The sequence below is a fragment of the Thalia democratica genome, chromosome 2 (assembly GCF_965202585.1).
Source record: "Thalia democratica chromosome 2, ktThaDemo2.hap1.1, whole genome shotgun sequence".
Taxonomy (NCBI): Eukaryota; Metazoa; Chordata; class Thaliacea; order Salpida; family Salpidae; genus Thalia; species Thalia democratica.
The window spans coordinates 16,896,425-16,908,104 of NC_139166.1; the positions used below are offsets into that span (position 1 = coordinate 16,896,425).

Sequence of the window (11,680 nt, forward strand, 5' to 3'; positions counted from 1 at the left end):
TTTATAAATACTTACTCTTTTTTATACCATAGTTGTTTAAACATATAACTTTATTCAATATTACAAAATTCTATTAGAAATTAATTCTTATTTCGAAAAAAAATGAACTCGGGTTGATTTTGATCGGGTGGATTTTGAACCGGGTGGATTTTGAACCGGGTGGAATTTGATCGGGTGGATTTTGACTCGGGTTGATTTTGATCGGGTTGATTTTAATCGGGTGGATTTTGAACCGGGTTGATTTTGATCGGGTGGATTTTGAACCGGGTTGATTTTGAACGGGTGGATTTTGACTCGGGTGGATTTTGACTCGGGTTGATTTTGATCGGGTTGATTTTAATCGGGTGGATTTTGAACGGGTGGATTTTGATCGGGTGGATTTTGAACCGGGTTGATTTTGAACGGGTGGATTTTGACTCGGGTGGATTTTGACTCGGATGGATTTTGATCGGGTGGATTTTGACCCGGGTGGATTTTGATCGGGTGGATTTTGACTCGGGTGGATTTTGATCGGGTGGATTTTGATCGGGTGGATTTTGATCGCGGGTGGATTTTGATTGCGGGTGGATTTTGAACGTGTCCCGTGATGTTCCTATTAAAAATAATTGTTTGAAGCATAGTTTATCAGAACTTAGTCTTGAAACATATTTTTGAATTTTTGATTTGTTTGAACTCAGTATAAGCCAAGTTTATCAGCACTGAAAGCTTAATTAAATATTTCAAAGTTTAAACACTTTATCAACTGTGAAATTATTTAAAAAAAAAACATGAAAAAACATTTTTAAATCCTTTTAACAAAACAGAACATAAAATTAAGAAAAAAAAGTTTGTTCTCACGTAATGAAAACAAATAAGATAAATTATTACAACGAAATTGAGTGAAATATAGTAAAAAACATTAATACCTGACTAATAAATGCTAGTTGTAATGAAATACTTTGAATTTTGTACTCTATTTATGATCATTAAAGTATTATACTCGACTAAGGTTTATGTTTAAAGTTTTTTGAATAAAATATATTGACAGCCAGTGGTAAACCAAAACTTAAAGAACAATTTTTCAAATGAATATCAATTATTTCTATAAAATTTTAATAAATTTTATTCTGTTGTTTTTGTAAAAACGTAGTACTGTAGTCAGTAAGTATATAAAATGTTACTGATTTTAATTGTTTTAAATAACCACAAAACACACGTATATTAAGAAAAAGTTGAAGAAATTACGTTCTATAGTTGCAAAGTTTGAAAAGTGTTTATTACGTTTCTTTCTTTAAGTATTTGTTGATATTAAATCATTGTTAATAAAATACATACCGATATAATCCATGAAATTAATTTCATGTGCTCGAGTTGTAACTTACTTTCACAAGCGTCGATGGTGTAACGGTTATCATCAGTGCTTTCTAGTCACTACATAACAACTTCCGGTTGATTCACCATTTACCAATAAAACTTTGGAAAAATACAAAAACTATTTTCTATTCTCTAAAATCTTAGAACATTTAAACTACAACAGCTGTATAGTGATAGAGGACCTGAAGGCTCATCATATAAACTAAGTATTACCATAAAAAGCTAACCTTGCTAATACATTCTAAATAGGACCTCTATGTGATATTTACCTAAGTACTGTTCAATAAGTTTTACAATTTATTACACATTACAATATAAACAAAGTAAACACACACTATAAAGAATACATAACATAACGGTCGATTAAATAATACTCAGCTTAAATAAGAGTTAACAGGTGGCTTTGGCTGGCTCACCATTCTACCAAAAGCAACGTTTATTCAAAGTTATCATATTTAAGCATTGAGAAATTATTCTTTTTTTTTGCAATCTCTTCTCTTATACAATTAAGAAAGCAGTGAAGCATGCATTACTGCTACACTCCCTTAACCTGTTTTTTTTTTAAGTTAAAATTTGTTTCTTAGATTTTAAAATTAAAACATAATTTATGAAATTTAGTTCATATTAGGTTCTTTTCCCCTCCTAAAAAAACTAAAAAAATCATTTCACCAGTTAAATTATTTTTATATTGCTATTTAAAACAATAAAAACTTTATAGAAAGTATCAAAAGACTTGAAAAAATACTTATATACATAACATAAGTGCACATGCAAAGTTGTAAGTGAATTATATTTTAAAACTTTTTACAACAACTAAAAAACTTAATATGTTTGTGTTAGTTCAAAATTTTATAAAGTCAGTCTACTGAAGTCCACTTCTTTTCCCATCATCTTGTCGAAAAACTAACGTCTAATGTCCATACAACTTTTGTGTTTGTTACAAATAGGAAGGTAGTTGTCGCCGACTGAATGAGTCCGAACATCCGCTAAGTCAGACGATGACCTTTAGTAAAAGTTTAAGTTGGTGACGAATCGATTCATCTAATTACATCGAACTTGATGATCTTCAACAAACTTACGGCTGTGACGTCATAATAGGCTGACATGAACTAGATTGTTCGTTGTAGTTGTCCATTGATATTTTAAGATGTATTTAATTTTATATTTTTAAAATAAATGTTATATTTAGTCACTCAAGATTAAAAGACATTTTAAATGCTTTAACTTTTAAAAGTTTTCAATAATCAAAACAAGTGTTTTACTAATAATATTAAGAAAGAAACTTTGTTTTCGTAAAGTAACTTTTAATAAGTGTAATGTTTTGGAAACAATTAAATTGTAATAATATTATCACAAAACTATTAAGTTTTTAAATAAACCCCAAATGAAAGAAATAATTTAAATTCGTAAACAAATAGAGGAAGGAGATGTTTTGAAATATGTTTAAAATAATCAATTACTCCTTTTCGCTACACAATTTAAAAACAAATGGCTTGAAAAAGCTTTAAGGAAATAACAATCACATTTCGTAAATAAATAACAATTTTGTTTTTAAAACAATTGTTAAAATTAACTATGAGAGTTACTCCTATAAACATTTTTAAAGTATTTATCAAATATCTGCATCGATAAAAATTATTTTAATTTCTAAGATAATATTTTAAAATCATCTTAAAATAGCCAAAACGAAATTAAGTGTTACTTTTAAGTGAATGAAAATAACGTCATAAGAAATGTGCAAAACTTAACTCCCTTTACACAAGTACATTAAGTTTCAGTGAAAAATCAGCTGTAAATGCTTATTTGCTAAAACATACATTTGTTTAAAGACTACTTAAGAAGCTTTTTTTTAACAAAATAAACTTTTTATTTCAATCTTCACAATAACACACTGACGTTTAGTAGCTAGTTTTAAAAAATTTAACAATTACGAGTTATTTTAATGTGAAAACAAATTGAACAGTTTTTCAACAAATATTTTTCTACTTTCCTTATTAAAATGCTTTTTTTTTTCGAAGCAATAAAAAGTCCTTAAATGATTTGCTAGTACATTAGCTGCTTCCTTAGACTATTCATTTATTCTTAACCTCTAGTATAGAGTATTTGCTAAAAATTTTAAGAAATATCACTTTCTTTTTGACTAAACTTAGTTTTTTAAATCGAAATTTTGCGGTATCATTACACATAGCAACTTATTCGCAACATAAATTCAAAGAATTACTTGCTCATAACTTATAAGAAAGTTTTTTGCTGTCTGCAGTTGTTTAAAATAATCTTTTTCATAAGATAGATTTTCATTTTCTTACACAAAGGTAAATATAAGAATGGCTACAGATTCAGTATATCCACGATATAAACATTTGTAGCTTACTTTGAGCAAAATGCGAAACATTAGTTAGAAGCTTTTTGTAGATGTTGAGAGTAAAAGTCAACAAGAATCCTATTCATCGGGCTCATTTTTTGCTGCTAAATGTTTTCGTGGTTTAAAAAGTTCCTCCCTATACTTTTATAAAAAAACAATTGCAATGTGCACTTTTTCGTGTGTTGGCGTCTTAGATAAACTGCATTTTTTGTTTAAAATTGTGCACTTTGGCACTTGAAAAAAATATAAAGAAGGTAAATGATAATAACCACGAAAACAAGAAAAAAATTAGTATTTCTTAATCTTGAATAAACAACACTTTGGTTACGCAGTTTTTGTATACGTTTAACACATTAAATAATTTTAAAGCCGATTTTTTTAATAAACACTAAGTAGTTTTTACAAAGAAGATATTTAAGAGAAATGTCAAATTTTGTAGAAATAATTTTTTGGAGGTCGTCGTGACTTTTAAAACTCTATTTAAAAAATTTCTGAAATTTTTTTAGACTCAAGTTTGTATATAAGTTAAGTGAAAAGTCATCCCACTTTAAAATACTAAAATGATTAATGAAAAAAATCTGTACATCTTCTATTAATTAAAAAGGTGACTTCTGTATTTGTATAAATTATATACTACAGCAATTCAAGAACAAAATAATTTGCTGCGTGCAGGATTTAAATCTAAGCGGGCAATGCCCATTAGATTTCGAGTCCAACGCCTTAACCACTCGGCCATCGCAGCTCCCGTTGGAAATATACTTTTCTTGTTTATATAGTTAAGTAGTTGCCAATACAAAACAAATCATATTAAGAAACTAAGTAAATAAGCTTTTTTAAGTATATATAGTTTATAGTTACAAAAGACTAAACTTTTCAAAAATTTGTTATTTAAATGTTATTTAGTTATGTTTTAGTTTTGTTATTTAGTTCTTATATCCAACAATAACTACCAATAAATTTATATCAATACTAATTTACTCGTAATTATATTCAACAAAGTAAATTCTTCGTAAGTAGATGAAAAATGATTAATTTAAAAAATAAACAATGCATAGGCAAACATAACTATTTTTTTTTAAATTGTGATGATAAAATTAAATAATTTTCTAAAAAATAGTTCATAAAGGAGCCTGACAGGGGACTTGAACCCCTGACCGTTGGATTAAATGTCCAACGCTCTACCGACTGAGCTAGCCGGGCTCACATCGACACTGAAATTATAGCGTTTATATTTAAAATCGTTATACATTGTGACGTAGTAATTCAAACTTTGTGACGTAGTTAAACTAATGTTGCAAAATGGAAAATACTTTTCAAATTTTTTATTTAGTATTTAGGCTGTTACAAATTAATGGTAATACGAAATTGTTAGTAATCTTTGAATTAGGAATTGTAGTAATACTACTACTATTACTTTTTATTAATAGTACTATTACTAATTATCTTTAAATTTTAATTTATATAAGTTAAGTTTAGTTCTGGTAGAAAATTGTACAATAGGTTATTTATCTGTTCAAGTGTGAAACTATTTCTGCTGTTCAAAAAAGAAAAATAACACTTTTAGCAGAAAATACTTTCCAGTTTTATTTAAATGTTTAATTCAAAGAAATCATTAAATAAGTTTAAATAAAAATATTTCACACGGAAATCAATAATATAGGAAAAAAAAAACATTATTTTAAGTACCAAAACAAAATAAAGTTTCATTGCGAAATTATGTTCTACCGAGACTTGAACTCGGATCACAGAATTCAGAGTTCTGATAACTAACCATTACACCATAGGATCGCACGTTAATATTATATTTTTTGTGAATTTATAGCTACAAACACTATCAAACTTTTAGATAAGACACGACCTGTTTAAGTTTGTTTTACACTTAATTAAAGGGAATAAAAAGTAGAGCTTTAACTACAAATATACATGTAATTTATAAAATAAGGCATGTAAAACAATTGATTTAACGATTTGGGATTACTTTTTTAATTATACTTACACGTTAGTTTAAAAAGTTTAGTTTTTGTAAAGAAAAAAGAAACATAATTATAAAACATATATAATATGAAGCTTTATTACTTTTTGAAATTTTTAGAATAAAATAAAAAAACAAGTATAGCTAAGTTTATATTAAAAAAATTAAATCAGTTTTTTCTATTTAGTTTGAACCGTTTAAAATAAAAAAAATTACAAACTAGTAATAAAAAAAATCAATTTATTTATGAAAATGATAATTTTTTTGTTAACATAAAAACTAAACTAAATTTTACTAGTTAGTTTTGGTTACTTATAAACTTGTTTAAGGCTAGTATAGTTAGGGAGCGGGTCAGAATGACACAGCGACAAAATTACACGGTGCGTCACCTTGGCACGGTGCGTCACTTTGGCACGGAGGGTCACTTTGGCACAGCGACAAAATGACACGGTGCGTCACTTTGGCACAGCGACAAAATGACACAGTGCGTCACCTTGGCACGGTGCGTCACTTTGGCACGGCAACAAAACGACACGGTGCGTCACTTTGGCACGGAGGGTCACTTTGGCACAGCGACAAAATGACACGGTGCGTCACTTTGACACGGAGGGCCACTTTAGCACAGCGACAAAATAACACGGTGGTTAATAAGGGAGAGAACGATTTGTTGTGAAACTTCATTGGTATGGCCAACGATCTTATTTTTCTAGGAAATTTTTCGGTTTCCTGTCTTCTAACCGGTTTTGTAGAAATGGCAACAATCACATTGGTTAACTTTAAAAACAAAGACCGTAGGATTTTTTGATTGTGACTTCATAAAATAAAGTGAAACACGTAATGTTTATACCTTCTATTGTCCATCGTCGTACTTATAAACAACATACTCATTTTTAAGCAGTAGCAAGGTGTTAGATGTGCTTAATAAACAAAAAATAGTTGTTTGTATTAAACAACGTTCACAAAGATGCAAAAACAGCAACTTTTTTAACAAAATACGACTGCCAAAATTAAAGGGAATTTATTTTTGATTTCTTTCGAATGGAAAAACTTAAATACAGTTTAGTACTAGAACTTGAAACGAGTAATAGAAATTAGAAAATGACTTGCTATTTTACGACTAGAAAGATAAAAACTCATATAAACATGTTTTTTAAACTTCAGCAATATTCTGATTTAAAAAACATAATCTACATTTTAGATCAATAATTCAGCACATCAATTCAATAAACTAGTAGATGTAAATACAGAGGAAAGTTTGTTTTATAAACTAAAACTCAGACGTTAGCGAAAACAACTTTTCTGCTGTTGTAATTCTGAATTCTAATAAGGTTTTTATTTTACATTTTTATGCTTAAAAAAAATACTTGCGCTCTTTTGACGACTTAATAGGTTGCAATTTTGAACTAAAATACTGCATTCCCTGACGACCTACGTTAGTAGCAACATCTTCAAAAAATCATTATGCACTTGACTTAAAAGATCGAAATTTTGCGCCTCTACGCGACTTATGTTAGTTGCAACATATATTGTGCACTTATAAGTATAAACATAATGCTCTTTCGCAAATAAAATTGTGCACCTAAGCACTAAAAATGCAGAGATAAAAGTATAAGTACAAATAACCGCAAATAAATTAGTTTTTTAGCAAAACATTCCCTACATCAAGCATCTCTTTAAATAAAACTCAATAAACCACTAATACACACTTGTAATACAATTGTAGACTTGCTTTAAGAAAATACAATGTTTCTCACTTTTATTTAAGTAAAACTTCGCAAAATAAAACATTATTGCAATTGACATTGTCAAGATTTTAAACTCGTTAAAAAGTTGATTAGTAATTATTTAAATTATTTTCTCGCTCCATTTATTAACGGATTAGGCGTCTGATTCCTATTAGAATATTCCTAAAGCTCAGGCAACTCGTGGTCTCTAATGTCTCAATACAGATATTGGAGACCACGGGTTGCCCATGATAATTAGGTAAATAGAGCGTCGTTTTCACCAATTACTTCCAATTGCCCCATACTTTCAAAATGTTGTCTATTTTATATCAAAATATTTTTTTTTCATCAGAAAGAAATTAACTCCTAATTAATAAACAATATTGTTTTAAGATTTTAGAAAAAAATTTTTAGAAATCCTAGAAAATGTATTTATTTTTACAAAAAACTCCGTTTTTATTCGCAAGATTAAAAATAGAAAATTAAATATTATTTTCATAACAGAGTTAAGACAAAACCAAGTTTTTTAAAAGTTTGTAATAAAACTCAAGAATATAAAGTAACAGAAAAGGTTAACTAGCAAATTGAAATCTGCTTTTACTGTATTATTATGAAATTTACTTACTGATTTTGTATTAAATATAAATGCTAAAGCTTAAATTTGTAAATTGTATTTTAAAATTAAAAAAAGTTAGTTTTGAAATTTATTAAACAAAGTTAAATGTACGCTTATTGTGTTAAAGTTTAATTTATAAAAATTTCTATATAAAAAACATTTCAGCTGTTTAAGTTTTTATCTTATGTAGCTGGTTTACATTTCAATATGTAGTAACCTTAACTGCTTAAAAAAAAATCTTATAGTTGTTATGAAAATTAGGTAAATAAAAAGGCAACAAATTAGCTAAGTTTTAAAACACTGTTTAAATAGACCAATTCAAAAGATAAATACAAAACAATACTTTTGCATGTTCAGTTTACTAATAGTTACGCTTGCGTTTATAAACTTTTTATTCAACGAATTCTACAAGCGTCGATGGTGTAACGGTTAGCATTGGTGCCTTCCAAGCACTAGTTCCGGGTTCGACTCCCGGTCGACGCACTTTTGCTTTTGTTTTTAATGGACTATTTCAAATGATAACTACTTTATCTTTTTTTAATTAGTGAATAGTTCAAGCAAATATTTCAAGCTTTTATATGATTTAAAAACGAGAAAAAAAAATTAATAAATTTGAAATTTTTCTATTTTTTAAAAGTATGCTTAAGAATTTAGACTCTATTATCAACTTATTTCAATTTATTAAAAAACAAGCAAAAATAAATTAAAGCTATAACGTTAAAAAAATTAATAAATAACAGTGTATATATAAAATAATACTGCAGTATTCAAAAAATGTTTAAGCTCGTGTTTTATAGTAATTGACATATTTATATTAAAATTTCAAAGTAGTTTTTATTTAGATTAAACATTTAAGATAGTCTTAAGTAAGATAAGTAGTAGATAAGTAGTAAGATAAAACAATTTTCAAATCTAATTTCATATGAAGTAGAGTTATGTAATTTTACTGTAGTTGTAAAAAATAAATACTTATTTTATATATTAAAAAAGATTTTTTTTCAAAATTACTAATTTTAACAAAATGGTTAGTTTACTGAATTATTCAAAATATGCTCGAAAACTTCATATTAAAGCATTCAGATTTGTTTTAAATTCAGCAACTGAGTACATAATTGTAATTAAATAACGCACATGTTAAGCGGGAAAACTTTAATTTATAAACAGTATAAGTATAAATCAAACAAGTCTTCGTGGCCCAATCGGTTAGCGCGTTCGACTGTTAATCGAAAGGTTGGTGGTTCGAGCCCACCCGAGGACGACTTTTGTTATTAACTTTTAATAAAGTGGGTTTTCCTTTACTTTTGATAATAAGACTTTTTGTTTTATTAATACTTAGCACTAAAGCTGTTTTTTTTTTAATTTTCTTAAACTTTGTGCTTAAAATAGTAAAACATAAGTCACTATTTTAAATTGTCTAATTTGTTTAAGTATTACTGTCTTCTTTTTTAAAATTTTATACTGCTCAAAACAGTTTAAGTATATATTTTTTGCGTTCACATAAGTCCAATTAGTCACGTATTAATTAATGAACCGCTATATTAAAGTTCTTAATGAAATATGTTAACGAAAGCATCCACAACTTTTATAATTAAGTTCACAAGTTTTCATTATAAGGTAGAAAATATTAAAGAAATTAATTTTAAACTTAGGCTATTTCAACATAATAAAAAATATTCCCAGACCGGGAATCGAACCCGGGCCGCGTGGGTGAGAGCCACGAATCCTAACCACTAGACCACCTGGGAGGACGTCTACAAACAACTTTTCACGTTTATAATCCTATGTTTTTTGCATGCAGAATTTTTAAGTGAATTGTTTTATACGATACTTTGAACTGAAAAAAGTAAGCTTTAATTAAAACATTTTAGCAAAGATTATTTTTTTTTAAATGGCTTCTAAAGAACTTTTGTTTAATATAATTAAACTTTTCTCAAATACATCAAGATAAAGTTTTTGAAGTTCTAACCACTTTCACTGTCTAATACATATTTAATGTGTAAAAGTTTTTATTTCATTATTACTCTATTATGCTCAATAACTGAAATACTGTATTTGTGTTTTTAATTGTCTTAAACTATGTGTATTACTTAATTTTTCTGAAACATTTAAACTTGCTTTTCAAATAATGTTTGTTTGCATAGTAACGTTTTATTTTATTTAGCTAGAGTAAAACATATATTACTAATCTACTTCAAAAAATCACTCTCTTCAACTAGAAAACTATTTAAATTAAAACATGATCTACCTTTATACAATTCGAAAAAATATAACATATTACTGTTGATTACATTTAAACTTTAGTGCATATATTAGTAATCAAAACTACTAAATCATGTATGTGGTAAACCTTTATGCTCTTTGTTATTATTTTAAGCTAACTTATGTATGTTATTTATGAACAAGCGTTTTAAAGATACAAAAATATTTTCTATAACAAAATATGTTAAAGCAAATTTTATATAAGGAGTTAAAGTGAAGCAGAGTTTTAATCTAAAACTATTTTTTAAGACAAGAGCTTTTTATTACTTATAAAACTATAATAAATTGAAATCTTTTGAATAAGTCTCATAACTATGTAAATAAATATTATTATTATAATTTTTTCTTATGTTGACCAAATTTATTACATATATATTCGTATAAACTAATAATAATAAAATTTTATATTGCAGTAACAAAAAACGCTGTAACCAGGATTCAAACCTGGGTTTTCACGGCCACAACGTGGAGTACTAACCACTTTACGATTACAGCGAGAAGGTAGCAGAGGATGGTTTCGATCCATCGACCTCTGGGTTATGGGCCCAGCACGCTTCCGCTGCGCCACTCTGCTGTTTGTAACTGCTGCATATAGCGTATCTATACTTGAAGATTTGCTCTAAGCTTAATGCTTACTTATATACTTTTGTTGATGCAATTAAACTTACTTAAAATTTACTCATTTGCCTTGCTATTTAAACTTTAATTTAAACTTATGTTATTTTCAAGCTTTGTATTTATTATTTTTATGGTAAAATTTAAAATAACTTAAATTGCAACATGATATGACCAAAAGCTATTTTAGTTTTATATATTTATCAGTTTCCTAAACTGAAGTTGATTTTTAACTATCTAATATCATACATCTATATATTATTTTATTTTTATTCTTGTTTTTTACTCTTTGAAAACAGCCAAAATATATTTCAGCCTATGTTATACAAAAAAAAATTAATCTTAAATAAAACTTTAACTTTTTTTTAATGAAACTGAGAGGTTTTTCTAATTTTAAACAGCAGTAAACATCATAAAAATTAATGTTGTTTCTAAATGATAAATAAGCTTTTAACTTTGCTAATCAACCGAACTAATTCAAGTGTTGTAAACTTTTTGTTCGTTTTAATTCATACAAATAAATGTTTTCATGTATATGTTATAATAAGTACTGATTGCAAAGTACTATTAAGGGTTAAAAAACTTATAATTATGTGCTTAAAAAAGGATAAGTACAACTTTTATACCATAATTGAGTTTAAACTTTTAGCTTAATCTTACTGTATTAGCCTAATACACATTTAAACTTGTAATTTCAGTAAACTAAATTAACTTTTTTCTAAGTTTTGAAAACCACATTAGCGTTTTGTCAGTTAATTTACTTGATTACTAAAATAAAT

At 27.1% G+C, this 11,680-nt stretch overlaps 3 non-coding genes across 3 annotated transcripts; 1 reads left to right on the forward strand and 2 right to left on the reverse strand.

Annotated features, from left to right (window-relative positions):
* Nucleotides 1-8,438: 8,438 nt before the first annotated feature.
* Nucleotides 8,439-8,510, forward strand: Trnag-ucc (transfer RNA glycine (anticodon UCC)). The gene has a single exon. It is a non-coding gene; the product is annotated as a tRNA-Gly (tRNA).
* Nucleotides 8,511-9,700: 1,190 nt separating this feature from the next.
* On the reverse strand, nucleotides 9,701-9,772 carry Trnae-cuc (transfer RNA glutamic acid (anticodon CUC)). Its single transcript has one exon. It is a non-coding gene; the product is annotated as a tRNA-Glu (tRNA).
* A 1,016-nt stretch (nucleotides 9,773-10,788) lies between these two features.
* On the reverse strand, nucleotides 10,789-10,860 carry Trnam-cau (transfer RNA methionine (anticodon CAU)). Its single transcript has one exon. It is a non-coding gene; the product is annotated as a tRNA-Met (tRNA).
* Nucleotides 10,861-11,680: the final 820 nt, after the last annotated feature.